This window comes from Helicoverpa armigera, chromosome 13 (assembly GCF_030705265.1).
Source record: "Helicoverpa armigera isolate CAAS_96S chromosome 13, ASM3070526v1, whole genome shotgun sequence".
Taxonomy (NCBI): domain Eukaryota; kingdom Metazoa; phylum Arthropoda; class Insecta; order Lepidoptera; family Noctuidae; genus Helicoverpa; species Helicoverpa armigera.
The window spans coordinates 3081728-3098537 of NC_087132.1; the positions used below are offsets into that span (position 1 = coordinate 3081728).

At 34.0% G+C, this 16810-nt stretch overlaps 1 protein-coding gene across 2 annotated transcripts in view; it reads right to left on the bottom strand.

The window, feature by feature from the left end:
* Nucleotides 1–16559, bottom strand: part of LOC110384446 (uncharacterized) — a 78053-nt gene extending 61494 nt beyond the window's left edge. Inside the window, exon 1 of one of the 2 annotated variants that reach the window (XM_064037664.1) lies at nucleotides 16441–16559. The gene's annotated coding sequence lies outside the window, so the exon portion shown is untranslated. Of the gene's footprint in view, nucleotides 1–16414 lie in introns of both variants that reach the window. The other variant, XM_064037665.1, reaches the window with a different exon arrangement.
* Nucleotides 16560–16810: the final 251 nt, after the last annotated feature.

The following is a 16810-nucleotide window of genomic DNA, read 5'->3' on the forward strand; positions in this document are numbered from 1 at the left end:
CATTCAAAACGTACCTTTATGCGGATAGTGTACGTTATTAAATCAGTATTAATGTATATGCATTTTCAAGTGTTTTTATAATTAAGAGCGATCCTTATGCCACCAGTATTCAGTAACAAAACAACTTTTTAGAATTAATAAATAATTTCATTGCACGACTAATAAAGTCAATATTTCACATTCAACAGCACTTCTACCAGTAGATCAACGACTAACTCAATATAATCTACTAAAATCTCAAACAACGAGAAAAAATGGTTTCCATTATTGTCGGCCATAAGCCACTGCCTCGCTTGAAGTAAACCAAGTACCTAATACTAGATAAGAGATTGATGCTTGGGCTCTAACAAAAATGGATCGAACTAATCCCGTTACGATATATTTTTTTCTAACTTTATACAATATCTCAGAAGTTTTTAGGGTTCCGTACCCAAAGGCTAAAACGGGACCCTATTGTTTTCGCTCCTCTGTCCGTCCGTCCGTCCGTCCGTCCATCTGTCATCAGGCTGTATCTCATGCACCGTGATAGTTAGAGAGTTGAAATTTTCACAGATGATGTAAAAACTAGAATAAAATCAATATTTTGGGGGCTCCCATACAACAAACGTAATCTTTTTGCACATTTTTGCTCTGGTACGGAACCCTTCGTGCGCGAGTCCGACTCGCACTTGGCCGGTTTTTTTGGCTTACTGTATTAGCGAAACATGAAAAACATTGGATCAAAAAATATATCAGTCATTATTTATAAGTAATCCGTAGTGCTTGTGAAGAAAGTCCTATCACAGATTTTGGTATAAATTGGATTTTTTGTTTAGAATATTTTCTGAGTATAGATCGAAAAATAAAAGTGTCTTTATCGTTTGATGTGCTAAACAGACACTTCTAACTAGTAATCTTTTGATAAGTATCTTAGAAATGATAGAAGGTATTTTTGGTAACAATTTTATCACAAATTATTCCTTGCTTTTTATATTATTTTAGCTAACTCGTATTTTTGAGCCAAAAGTACAGCTTAAAAATATGGAATCATTAACAAGTATCCCGTGTTTTTTATGTTGCAAGCTAAACGCCGGCGTTGCTTATTTAAAAATGTACTTGAACACAAATATTATTTTAAAGCGCTTATAACTTAAAACACTTCTTCAACTTTATACTTTGAACGTGCTACAAACTAAAAGTTTGCTTAACAAAAAATCTGAAGTGCAGTAAACGTTTAGGGAAAAAGAGATAGTTTTTAAGACTACATTAACTTTAATAGAGGTGTCTATTAAACGATTAACTACTGCGAAATAACAAAGATCGTGAGATAAGATTATTTTAGATACTTCCAAGAAAATAGTGAATATGTAAATAATGAAAATAACATACCTACGTTACGTCTAACACATGGGTTATTTAGGCACACGGGAGTATATAGAAAGAGTATATAAAGGTAATACACAGAATATGATCTAGGAAATATATCAAGAAGTATGTAAGTCGGTACATAATGAAGAACATAAAGAGTATAGGTAGTACATACTAAAAAATACACAAAGAAGTACATAAAAGAATACATAAGTACTTACATTGTAAAACCTAAGAAAATGTAATAGTAACATGTCTTCAATTTTGTAACAAAATATCACATATTTATTCCTTTAAATAACCGCCTCCCATTCGTTCATATACGCTTACACAGAACAAACAAAGTTAAATTTCCATCACAGTTGATTTTACCCAATTTACGAACAGAAAACATTGTTGTGACAAAGACTGTAATGAATGAAACTTTACCGACCATTCGTTTGTTTGTTGAACGGAATTCCGTGAACATGCAATAAATTACTGTTGGCTTAAAATGATGGTAAAACGTCCGAGATCGAATTTCAGTCATGTTTTACAAGCATGGAGTAAGGAAAGATGAGCAGAGATGTCTTTACAGGTAGGTCAAACGCCTTCTTCTAGGTCAAATACATGCGGTGGGCACGACAGATATGGTCAGTTTCAATTACGAGTAAACTAAAGACGTGTTCGGATTCATCTGTCAACGATTTTTCTATTACAAGAAATTTGCGGGTCCAAAAAAGAGACAGTAACCATTCCTCATCTCCCGCTCTTTTAGCAAATTTCTTAGGAGATTTTCATCACGTTATGGCATCTCCGCTAGTCATATTGTTCTCCATGTTTAAAATCAACGAAATATCCCGTAGCTGCACGGATTTTATGACGCAGGCTATGCATCAATCGCAGGTGCACTTTTTATAACTTCACTCTCAGGAGGTAGTAAAATGGTAAAATGATTCTTCTTGAAGGATCAAGCTAAGAACCTCTGGCTTTACGAGCTAGCTCTTCGAAGAAATCGATACCTACATTAAAGAAATATTTGTTTACTCCTAGACTGATGATCAGTATTTCTTTGCTTATTCTTCGAAAAATATGTTTGTCTATTTATCCGAATGAGTTCCAAAATCTAATTATTTTTACAATTAAAATTAATGACTTTTTAATTTTTGTAAATATGTAGGTCCGAATGAGTAGATAAAGTTAGATAAAAAAATACGCGCGGCTATATATATGACGAACAATGGTATTTCAAATTGTTATATGTTTAGTTTTTAGTTCCTTATTACATAAATCCCTATAATACACACCCGACCAAGAATATTGACTGACCTAATAATTTACAGTTCCATAAAACCGAAAATAATTGACCTCTTGGAAATAGTCCTACATATTTAATAATCAGAATGGACAGTGACATCCTCATTCGACAAAGGCCGTTATAATAGTCGACCTCAATCAAAGTCGAAGTATATACGTTTTCGTCAATCACAACACTTAATTGTCATTATTAGTTTAATATAGATTACATTTACATTGTGTTTGGAAAAATACTAAAGGTCGTAGAAAATGTATTAAGTCGCAATCGGATTGTAATTTACCCGTATCGACCTATCGTTCTGAGACGATTTACAGTATGATTCTTACTTAATAAATAATTACAAGCTCATTTATAGTACTGTACTTTAAAGTACTTTAGGAGTTAATTTTCTTCCTGAAAGTTCACTACAGTGTCAAAGTCTCTAGCAACATTCAAAAATGTCATTCGAACAAGACAACCTTAATTCATAATGGAATTTTCTACATATTATTAGGCCCTTTTTTACCAAGGTCCTATCTGACCTGGTCCTTTGTCAATCAATAATCGAAGGATTTCTGAGGGCTAGTCAGCATTACTCAGCAACATGCTTATAAACAGGTGCCGTGAAAACTGATGAAACAAATGACTGGAGCATCGCAACGTTGCGTTGGTACACAATTGAGTGAAAAATTATGATGTTTATAATTAAATGCTGTATATTCTAAAGCCACTATAAAGGTATGCATCACTGCAAAATACAATCTTTTCAGTTCAGATTATAATTGTTCTTAATAGTAATGGGCGCAAAGAACATTTAATATCATTTTAAAACTGTAGCTAAGACTTAAAACTGTTTTTTTTTTTTATAAATTAGAAAAAGTGTTAAAATCAAAGCACAAAAGATACAATGAAAAAACTAAAAATTTTCTACATCTGCAACGAATGACATACTTGTATTACCGCACTAAAGTAATTCAATCATATTTAATGTATTACACAAGCTTTAATTTCAATGGAAGTGTAAACACCACATTTAATATACGCACGAATATGTAAAGAGAATAATTATTATTATCAATACAGCTAACATAGTGTAAAATGGCTCGTTTAATTGGTATCCGATATCATGATAATTTCGTATCATGTTGCCACGGCTATTCCATTTTACATAATTTAAATGTTTCAGTCTATAACACGTGCCATTCTATTAGTAATTACAATTATACCAGTTCTTTGCTGTGGTTTTGATTGTAACAGACCGAGAAAGCTACTTAATTGATGTATCCTATAAAAAAATGCTTACTTATGCAGTAATAAGTAGCCTCCATTTTTCCAGTCTTTTTATAGCAAACCTGTTCTGTATTAACAAAAAAACCAAATTCATTGGCAGACATACCTACAGTTTTTGTGAAGTAGGTACCTACTGAATGGATAACATATCATTAGGAACACGTGTTTGGGCTATTATAATCATAGTTTAAGAATATCGATCATAGCGTAACAATTTGATTTGACATGAAATACCTACCACGTATACCGTTCAAGTCTATTTACGACGTCCAATTCTTTATAGGAGTATCAAATACATTAATCACAAATTAGGTATTTATTAAAAATAATCTGTTGGAGATAAAAAAATTTAAAATTAAGAACAATTATTTTATTCATGTCAACTGCCACGACATATTTTTGAAAGCAAACGAATATTTATTATTTTGTCAACTGATTTGAACTCGAGAATGACCTTGACTTGTTATTCACGTTATTTATAAGCAGCTCAGTTTATTTATTAACGTGGGCGATATTATTCCTTGACAATGTGTCCTCATTGTCGTATGAAAGCTATTAGTTACCGTCAAACTTGTTTAGGGCTGCCTCACCTACAGGCTTTGCACGTTTACAAACAATATGTAAAATTATAAAACAATAAATAAATAATTGTACACATTATTCGAGTCGAAATGAGAAATGTAATAAGACATTATTAATAAAAAATATTGGCGTTAAGTATTTTTCACGTTCTATTTCCTTTTGTTTTCAATAATTATAAAGGCTGTGTAAAAAAGAAAAACATATTTGTCAGAATATACTTAGATCAGTTGTTTTAAGAAAAGTAGTAGGTATCATAACATTCTACCGAATTAGTGTCCAAATATTATGTTTATAATCTACTTATAAGCACAATAAAATATCAATGTTCTTGACAGATCCAGATATTTTTTGGAACAGTAATGTAGTTAATTTTTATCGGCTACATCCAAAAAACTTGTTAAACCTTCTGATCAATTACTTCACTATCTTACTAGCCTCTAGTTTAAAGCATACTGGTTTTTTAAAGAAAATCTTAGAAACTCGAAGTAATTCCTTTTAGCTCTAACAGGCTTACTTCATTAGCTCGGATTAGAATACCTGTATTACCCGGTAGTCGGGCTCTAGAGATTAGATTAGAGATTGGCTCTCGTTCTACAAAATCACTTAGTATACCTACCTACTATGAACTAGTTTAAACATTATTGGCAGTTCATTAGAAGGTATAAAGTAAGAAGTAGTGATTTAGAAATCAATAATTTCTGATCAGGAGAAAGATCTGATAAAAAAAAATGATTTGTGATCAATCATCCCTATTATTATGATAAGGAAAATTCAAAATTGAATAAATACCATCTTCAATATCAAATTGTGACATTGAAAAATATACCTTAATCAGCAGAAATAAGTACACAATTTCCTTAGCAACAAAATTAATAAACGCCCTTTTAAACACAATACATAATTTACGCATATTTCATGTATATTCAGTACGTGGATGAGAAGTTTGTTGGGAACTCATGCGGTGTAAAGTCGAAGCTCCACCTGGATCCAGCCTGATATAAGCAACTTTGCTAATTAACTTCCTACAACCTTGTTAAGAGTTTACCGTTCCATCATTGCACGGATAGCATGATAAAAATGTTGCTGCCATAACTCGTTTTATTTGCAATTTGTGTATTTAGGTGGATGTGTTTAATTTTGTGGAAGTGTATTGTTGCTGTCTCTAGGAAAAAATAATCCAGGACACAGAAATCTTAAGTCAATATAAATGGTGTCCTTGTTACTCGTAGATATTTACCCGAAAACTGGATTTGAACCTAAGTATAATATAATCGATCATTCATAATTTAGAAGAAGAGATGATAATTTAAATATCGATCACGGGTCCCGTGTCACATTTGCCATCCAGCGTTATTTTATTAAATAAGCAAAATCAAATAAGTGCCTTCTTATTCCAAAGTAAACATTGTAAACCGTAAAACAATTGAATCCATAAGTCAATCACAAACAAACACAGAAACAGCTGACAATCAATCGTTTACACTCAAGAACGTCGACGCAAATTACTCAAATAATAAAACCATTATTCTGCAAGAAGTGTAGTGTCTCAGTAAACAAATTAGAGCCATTTAATTAGCCAAGATGTTTACTTGGGCCCTCGTCGTTTGCTCAGGTTATAAAGCACCGTCTTCCAATGTAACTCGGAGTGACATTTTATATCGAAAGGGCGTGCTCAAATGTAGGTCGTTACAACCTTACTTGTTGCTCCACCACAGAACAATGAACGACTAGACAGAGGTTTATTACATCACAATCACATTGTGAATCTTTTTGGTTGGATATCTTTCTTTTGTGGTAATTAATCTGTGATCTTTAATAATAATAAAGCTGTAAAGGCTAAATCCAATGTTTTTTTTTTGTAATTATGTTTTATCAAGACTAGTATATATTACACGTTAATTTTATAAGGACTGAACTGTTAAACAATAACCTTAAGAATAATTTCAGTCACCATTATGTTTCTAAAATTATATTTATTCCAATTTACAGAGCCAGATCGCACAAAATCAATAACTTTAGCATTAAAATATATGTATTATTAACTGTCAACAAGCATGACAAAGGACCGTAAAATAACCCATAACGTTGCGTATTCAATAGCACGTACCCGCGAGGGATATTTTGCACCCCTCATCACCCCATGCGATAACTAAAGGTTCGAAGGCGATATCGTAAGCGTACGATATGACGGGCGTGAACTGCACTGAAAAAGTACTTTCGTTAATGCCTGCTTTAAATGCTGACGACCAAATATTTTGATAACTAACTAATCTAGTTTAAAAACATAAAGAAAAAATAAGTAAAAACGCATCTAAAACGCTTTGAAAAAAGCTGAACGTAATTTGTGTCTAAAATTATTGTAATGATTTATTAATTAAAGCAAATGCAAATTTTGATAGAAGCGTTACGTCGAGGGTAGTTGTAGGTACCTAAAGTGTACTTATTGTACCTTTATTAACCTTTAATCTAAAGGTCGTCACAAACATAGCACAAAGTCCCCAAAAACATATGACACCCATCTATCAACCACGTAATATCATAGCAACACAGTGTGAGCCTTATTTTAATCTAAAAAATATCTCTTTGTCCCATTTACTGTACCGCATGTCCCTTTGGGAGTCTTGAGAATATATTTATTTGTTTCTGTTGAATAATTCATGATGAAACAAAGTCTTCGAGGGATGTCAAATGGGTCAGGTCAGACTATTCGAAATAGGAGATGGTATGTCTAGATTCTATGTTGATGGAATCGTGTAAGATATTTTATCGATTTGACTCGATTGTTATTGAAAAGTATCTGGTTAACTTTACTCTTGATTCATTATTTTCGCATAAGTTTGTATCTGCAAACATTAGCTATTAGCTATAACGTCACCCGTTTGACAGTGTACAAACCACCAAATTCATTTGGGACTTTAACATTTTTCGATATGTACACAATTTTTGTTTAATCAACTATAGTGTATGATACTGTATTTTAAACCTACAGAGAACTACATAAATTACGTAGTTACAATACTAGTGAACTTTATTCTTTTGGGAATGTTATCAACACATGGCTTCGATTTCGTGGAACGGCAAATATTTCCATTCCACGGGAGAATTTAAATTACGAAAGCACAAACGATAGTGTACCTACTTTTAAAATGGAAGTAATCACTTGGGTCTTTTGCTCTGTATTTGCAAATAACGAGGAAAGGCTAGCACCACAATTTGTTAGTCGGTTTGTTTTTTTTGACACGGGCACTCTGCACTTATTAAACCTCTCTCTATTTGAGAAAAAGAGTAGATATAAATTAAAAATCAAGTTTGTTAATTTGTTTATAAGTATTAACCATACAAATCTCATCTCTTCCTCCTGCCCTTATCCCAATTTTGATTTAGGGTCGGCGCAGCATGTTTTTTCCTTCCATACTCTTCTATCTGCCGTCATCTCAAAAGTAACATCCTTTCTTACCATATCTACTTTCACACAATCCATTCATCGTTTCTTTGGTCTTCCTCTTCCATTATATTCATCCACGTTCATATTCATCACCTTCCTCGCAACATGACTCTCATTCCTCCGCGTCACATACAAATTTCATCTAGTGCCACTTTTTTATATCTATTTTCAGATTATCGCGGCCCTCGAAAAGTAAATAAAACTAAAGATAACAGTCGGGATCAATCACTTTCCGGACTTTCCGAAACACAGACTAGAGGAACTCGTCACTATCGACGTACCGATCGCATTACGCGTTTCTTATCCACGAGTTCCTTTATCGTGACTAAACCAAGCATTTAAATCAGCTCCACAATACCCAAAGTAACCTGAAAGTCATTCTTAAATTCACGACTAACAGTACTTTCAGCAACGAAAATCTAATGAGGCAAACCTAACCCAAATGGATCCAAACAGCGTTGCTTGAAAACTAGAATCCTAACCAGTACATAATTAAGCTTAGTTCAGACCGGCATTACGGAACTTCAACTAAATGTCTAAGCGCATACTGGAGACTAAACAGTCGGCCAACAGTTGGTCTGATGGTTGGCAAATTATTTTTAAAGAAAATTATTCATTAGAATTAGGTATTTACAAAAAACTGCAATAACGATAAAAACATATTCTGGTAAAAAAAAACTAAAACTAAAAGGCGTCAAAAAAATTATCCTCGTCGATGTTGACTGGGAGCGTACCCAAGAGGCTGGCAGCATTACCTTTTGGTCACGGGAAGCGTCAAGAAAATTTTGATTCCAATTAAAGTTTTCAGTCGGTCTCAAACCGGCTAAATACCTAATCTTTACCATGTGCGTGCATACTATCATTCATCTTCTTCCTGATTTATGAGTCCAAACAAACTATCGGCCGACTAAAAGTTTGCAGTGTGTACTTTAAGCCCAGTACTATTTTATAAGCTTTGTTTACACGAGAGCAACAGTCTGTAATTGGAAAGAGCAATATAATGAGTTGCTTGTTCGAAATAGTATCTTCGCTCAATTAAATGTCTTGAGTACCGCTTTCTGATTCATGTCGTATTCAATTTTAAGGCTCTTTAAACGTTTATGAATTAATGTTTTGTGTGAAAGGATATTATTAAATAATGTTTGTGATAGTTTTTTTTGGTTTCATTGATTTGAAGTCTCTTATTAACCATCACTATTACATAAAATATCTGACTGGTGGTAAAATATACAGTGCCAGACAAGCTATTAAGTACCAATATTCTAGGCCTATAATTAAATATTAATAACAAGCAGATATTCATGTTAAATCAACCTCTTGACTCAGAATCAGGCAAAGTGCCAAAACACTAAACGGTTTGCAAATAATACAGTTGCAAACCATTCCATGGGAAATCTGGCTATTCGTATTTGGTTTCACTCCATTAACTTGAAAATCAAAATCAAATTAGTTAATCAAGTCTATTTTAAGACTCAAAATCAAAGATGTTATCGATTAAACTTAAATAATTTCAAAAATCAATTAATCACTTTGTTCTTGTAAACAAAATCTTTCGTAGAACGTTCTTTATGTACGCAGCTCTATAAATCGATGGCCGTCTTCTTATAATGAAAAGAATATGGAATATGATAATGACAGGTAAGATTTATGAGCCTTTATAAAAATATTTTTATGAATAAAGGGTATGGGTATTCGATGAAATTATTTTGTTATCGCGCAAAAACTCGACCCGGCCTGTTTACGTTGGTTTGTCGGATATTTTTTCTAGGAAAAGGTATAAGTGATTGTTCTGTAAGTACCTATAGTTTGGGAAATACGTTTGTCTGTATTTTCAAGTCGAATGTCCAATAGTATGAGGTCTTGAGGTTTGATTTCCACGACGGAAAAAAATGGAAAATAGTGTATTTTATCACATACAAATTACAAAAGATTTCTCATAAACATGTAATTTTAGTCTAAATTGGTCAAAGTTTGTAATTTTGGGTTTTGAATATCTTATATTATTTGTTCCTCAATGTTATTTTAACGGCTGGATTTATTTTGATTAAACCAAACAGTAAGTTAAATAGCTTAGCATCCTAGACCAAGAAGAAGACACTATTCAAAACTGAGAATTCGCACTACACTACATATTTTATTTATACAAGTCAGTTTATTATATCAGACTTCGCAACAAATTCTAGGAAGAAACAAAGAGGGTAGTTTATGTCTCTGTTATACCATTAGTACGTAGATTAATGGTGTTGGTTCCTCATAGCAATGTTCTTTTGTTTCCAACTGTTCTTATCAAGGAGGAAGGAAAGATGAGCGGAGGTGCTACAAGGCGACTGCGGGATTGTTCGAAAGAGTTACCGCGGCCCTGGTACATAAAAGCCTACGAAGGAACATGATGGGTTTTAGTCAGTAAGAGTCTGACACTCCCTCGCACTGCTAACCCACAGCGGGAGGAGTCATTTGATGATTTCCCATCACAAAAAAGAGGTGTCATAAGGCAGGTAGGTTAAGCGCCTTCTTCTGGGTCAAACAAGTGCGGTGAGCGAGTGAACTAACGATTAGTGCGAGTTTCTTGAGATACTGTCAAAAAATCGGTTTTACAAAAAAAAAAAAAAAACGCTCGGGTTCTACAAAAAAGGGCGGTGAAAGTAGCGTTCCGCATCCTCCCCACACTCCCATTTGGGCGACGCAGCTTTCTTAAGAGATTTCTGTTATGGCAACTCCGCTCGTCATTCTATTTTCCATGGTTCTCATACAATGGATAGTAATTAGACATACATACGTTAGCCATAATTGGGTGATTACGAGCCCTAGTATATTAAAGTGGGGCTATTTTAGTGTTTGACGTCATATGTGGGGCTAAGTGTGTATTAAATTACAGTGATTGATCTATGGCGTATAGAAGAATGATAATGTTTGCTAGTAAAAAAAATAAGGATTTAGTCTGTTTGTTTGTTTGTAACCTTAATGGTCCCAAACCTATTTAGTGTTGGAATCGACTTGATTTATTTAGTTAATATTGAATTAGTCTGCATCACATTAGAGGTACACATTGCTGCGAAAGTAGCTTATAATTTAACTTTGCTATGTCCTGTCATCATATTAATTTAAATGTATGTATTGCTTTAAACCATAAGAGACATAATAAAGTCACTTAAAAATTCACAACATTAACAAGAAAGTAAACCAACATAATTTCACAAGCAAATATACTCCAACCAGAGATAACACGAGATTCTTTTTAATCTGTGCACCGAGCGAGTTCCAGAGACGTAAGAGTATGAATATATTTAGCATACGTTATCAATGTTTGCAGCCGTATTCAACAAGTAGAAATAAGTGTATTAATACTGTTTTTTCTGACTACCGACTTATTTTGCGGAATAAATGTTTGATAATGCGGGAATTATGGAGCGTTTGGAGATTATGTTTGCCTGATTTTTTTTGTGATGTTTATTTGTTTATTTTCTGTTTAAATTGGCATGTCGTATTCTTCCGAATATTTTCAAATATCCTTGAATGATTATATCACATCTCTAAGAGTCCGATCAGAATCTATTTTCTGAGGATTCGTGATTATAGCAAGGAAATAATTTTCAAGATGAAGTTTAGTTTTACCGTTAATTTTGATGCTCATCAGGGTATGTTTTAAAATGAAATATTTTGAAATAAACATATCTCCTCACAACCCACCAGAATTGATGAAATACTATCCTGTATTTAAAAATGATAAGAAATTATTTATTTCAAAACAATATACAGTATCAGGAAGTAGGAATTGTATAAGCCCTTATCAAAGGAAGCGGCAATTACTTTGAAGATACACCGTCCAATCAGTTGATTGACGGACAAATTAAATAACAAGAGTGAACCTAATCCCGACTGTCTTAACGTCTTATCTTTCAACATCATTGGGAACATCTCATCTTAATATAATGAAGGCTACCCGGCAGTACTATTATATTTCGGTAATTATTATTTAGTACAATTTGATTAACTTTTGCCTGTTTCAGTGTTTGGGTTCATTTGTATTGTTAGAATCATTTATATAACGGAAAATTAAATTAAAATTACTCTATATAGTTTAATTTTTTTGCAACTAGCCGTTTTAATTCCTAAACAAAAATATCTCAATTAAGATAGCCACGCTACGCATACATTAAACCTCCAACATTTCAACGTAAAAACTGGCGAAAAAAAACAAAGTAAGTAACTCAAAGCCCACGATACGCGTTACCATACGAATCCCATTTAAATTTGTAATCAGCTTCCAACTGCACTGGAACATTCGAGACCAACTCGCACGCTTAGTAATAAAAAATGTAAAACTTTGTAATGCATTCCCATAAATATACACAGGCTTTGATGGCAAAAGCGATTTCGAAATTCGAATTCTTGGTACCGATGGCCAGTTTCAAATTGGCGTAACACAATCACAGCAAAAAGGTTCCGTTTTGACAGTTTCGCGATATTCATTGCGTAGAATTGGTTGTGAGTGGACGAATTTATAGGTTGTATGCCGAAATGGATTGTTGATTTGTCCCTTTTTTTATTGGTCGTACTTTAAAATGCACCCTTGCATTTGATATAGATCTGTCAAATGTGACGTAGGTCTGTGGTTTTCCTCATAAAAAAGGTCGATGTGTAAAGATTTAGGTCAACCTTGATTATAATTAATTCAGAAGGATACGATTGGAATACATTTTTTTAAAATATGGGTTTTGACATGTTATTCTTCAAACGGAAATTTCCGTTAAGTGTTGGAACTACCTAAGTAATGGTATAACCTCTTAATAGTTTAGCCTTTCGCCCTTTCCCGTTAAGATTTGGGACACACCGTATACAAATTTCATCATTACACTATAGTAGAAGTAAGTAATCCAAAACATTTCGATTTTTAAGATTCAACTGACACATAAAACTGTTACTGTTACTGTTACAGCCTTTTTATCGTCCCACTGCTGGGCACAGGCCTCCTCTCACATGGAGAAGGATTGAGCATTAATCACCACGCTTGCTCAATGCGGGTTGGTGATTTCAGACTTTATAGTCCAGGTTTCCTCAAGATGTTTTCCTTCACCTTTTTATCAGCCATTGGTGTCTAAGTATACTTAGAAAGTACATACAAACTTAGAAAAGTTGCATTGGTACTTGCCTGACCCTGGAATCGAACCTACACCCTCATACTCGAAAGGTTGGTTCTTTACCCACTAGGCCACCGTGACACATAAAACGCCGTTAATGAATTCAATCAACTGCCAGTATCTTATTACTTAGTAAACACAAAACTCACTTCTCACCATTCTATAAATAGATATACATACATATAGATAGGTACACACTCGTATATAAGCGTACTTTCTGTCACACGTACGTTTGTAGTGTCCGAGCAAGTCGCAACTTCATTTACCAAACGTCACGGTAACACTTCTAGAAGTGTTTCTCCTTTTTGTTACCCTCACATGTCTATGGCACTAAGAATTTATCGCTGTGAAGTCTTGCAAACTGCTAGTTTAGAAAAACGAGCGCTTCTAGTAAGTCACTGTTGTTTGTCATTGGTGAAACCATGGAGAACAAAATGACTAGCAGAGGTGTCATAACGGAAAATCTGCTAAGAAAGTACAAGTAACATTACTGTCTTGGCTCCTATGCAACTTCTTTGGACCCGACCATTTTTGGAAATACCAAAAATCTAAATCACAATCACAAAAATCAAAAATCGTTTCATCAAAATTGGCTGCAAATCAGCACTTTTCGAACGTCAAAATTTACAAAAGACACCAAAACCCACCTTTCAATCATTGTCAGATGTCTCAAAGAACTTGAACTCCTCATAATTTCATACATAACTGATCGTTTTAGTCATGCCCACCGTACCTATTCGACCTAGAAGAAGACGCCTGACCTACCTGCATTATAGCATCTCTGCTCTTTCCATACTCTATGGATGCAACAAAGATGTAGAATAGTGAAACATTGTGCACCGATCCTTGATTTCGAAGTGCGCTCCTGGGAATCAGTTGTAGTGTTCAACAATGGAACTCGCGACAATCGGGACTAGTTTGATGATTGTTCTTTGTGCTGAGCTTAATCGCTTCCAGTGTGACGTGGATATAGTTGCAATTTGTTGCAAGTTTGAGTTTTTGTGCACTTGAGTTTTGCGTTAGATTAGGTGAACGGGATCTATATGTATGGAAGTAATATAGTTGAAATACTAAGAAAAAATATGGCTGATTAAGAGCACCATTGGCTGAGCTGAACTCAATGAAACATTATAGAATAGGTAGGCGAAAGCGAAATTTCGTTAATGCAATTTTTCTACGGAACTAAATACTTCGTTCATTATTAAGCTCATAAATATTACTAGAGGCTACCCTAAGTATATTTTCATTTAAGAAGTATAATGATACAAAGGACTCAAAACTTACAGCAACATAGCTCGATTTTAATAATCGATTATCGCGTGACCGCCAAATGTTGAATCGATTTGATAATGAGTTTTTGAGTTGTACCGCAATATAATGAAGGCACTAATTACAGTTATTATTGATCTAGACTACAATAGCTTTGTAAATAATGGAAGGTTTTACTAACGTGTGTCTGTTTTCAGTTTGTAGGTTTAATCAATATGAGGCCGATTGTGAGGATCTATATACTTAGAGCTGTTTCCAATATACAATCCAATATCTGTTATTTTTCTTAATAGAGATTCGACAGGAATTTGACATTATTTATATGGGGCTGATGTTTTTGTTTCTACTAAGAAAAGCAGAAGATAGATAGAATGTTATGAATGACCGTAAGATGACTTAAAACTAAGATGTATAACAAAGGATATTTTGTTAACTTTGATAAATAAAAGGTGTCTCTGGAAAAACTTGCTCTAATCGAATAACTCTATAGATAAAATCGCTATCGAATCATACTAAGCACAGCACAAAATATCTGAAGAATTTCCACAAAATTCAGTCCAATCAAACTTCGTTCACTATTTATACCGTCACTTATTTCACTAAAAACTGTTTGAACATTACCAAAGTGCTTCAACTACTGTTAATAGTTTCGTGAATAGACCGCGTAGCACTGCTACAGAAATGTGTAGCTCGTAGCTCGTAGCCCGTAGCCCGTAGCCCGTAGCCCGTAGAGGTTCGTAGAGGCTCGTAGCATGTTCAATTGATTAATTAAGTGCAATGCTTGTGCACTGAATACGAGAAATATATTGAATGTCTATTAGCTTTATTGGGGCAATTGGATAGAGTTATTTAATTTTAATCCAACCTAGCAGTGCTATATTCTTTATAATTAATTAATCTCAAAGCATATTTTTAAGATAGCATCTTAAAATAGATTAAAACTGCCCATAATAATGCGATAAATCCTGATTATTTTTATGAGCGAAAAGAGCGCTCGTAAAAATATAAAAATTTCCTTTGTGTATATTCGCGTGTAATTAAAAGGTGCACCGTCTTCCTCATATTTTAGGTTACGACTACGAAGCACTTATTTTTATTTCAACAAAATCTTAACGCCGTTTATTTTTCTTTAAAAATGTAAATATTGATCGCACAAATAAAAACTAATTATATTGGTTTTAAAAACCTTTCAATATATTTTTATGTGTGACTGAACGGGGAGTATTTTTTCTTGATACTCACAACATATAATATTTTACACATAAACGTAGATATTTTAAACGATTTATATTAGTAAAATAATTTTGACCATTAAAATTCAGTAACGCCAATTTGTATATATACCTACAAACTTTTCCAGTAAACAATTCACACAAAAACCACTATAAATAAAGCACAATGAACGCATCGATACGCCTTCCTACTTTAACTAAAGAGGCCACTACAAAAATAGGTCAAATAGCTTGCAAACAATTGATAGTCCAAGATGGTAGAACAAAAATGATACGAACGACACCCACAGAATAGAAAATCAACTAGTTGGCGACCGTCATTTATCAAGAATTTGTGGGTATAAAACCTCCTTAGATTTGCCAGTAATAGAAGTGGAGATAACATAAGGATAAACGTCAGAATACCCTCCTTATTGATATAAATGGTTGTCTGTGGACACATATCATCAGGTGGCTGGGGATGTTCTGGCCATCGACAAGATATAAGGAGTACTGCTTACGACACTGAAGTATTGCTAGTATGATATTCCAGAAATTTCTTATGTAATTTTTGAAAATTATTTTAGGGGTTCATATTATTTTTTGTTACACTGTTAGCTGAGTGACTTTGTGACGGTAAAATGTTTAATCCAAAACTTTATCGCATCATCATTTAAAATCACAGCAAGTCCAAAAACTTCTCGAACAACAATAAACATAATGCCCCACTAAACTCAAATAATCGTAAAATTCGTTAGCAAAGTAACTTCCGAAGCATAACTGCAAAACTCATAAAAGTTTAAGCGAACGATTTAATAAAAGTACAACAGAAGTAAGAATTATTGCACGGAATCACCATTTAGTGGAAGTTACAATAACGACCTGTTGAAAAGGGGCGGTTGTCTCTTTCTGGCGCTGTCGGTTACGTATGTGTGTCTCGTTTCGTGGGTGTTCGGGCTGAGTGCGAGGCGTCCGCGCGGGCCGGCACTCCGGTACTCACTGAGTCCCCCGAATGCCCCCGATCCATAAGGCTGGTACTACGCCCCCACAGCGCTCTTGACTAAGTAGGGCGGTAAATAGCGGCGGACACCTGGCCCATAATGACGTACGCATAGACATTACGCTCTATGGTCGAACGTTCAACTTTAAGCTGTTGAATGCTATCCGATAGTATGGATTAGCTGAGTTTCGACTGTTATTTACATGCCTTTGATAGTGGGTCGTTGCCTGTGTTCTGTTACGTTCATTTGTG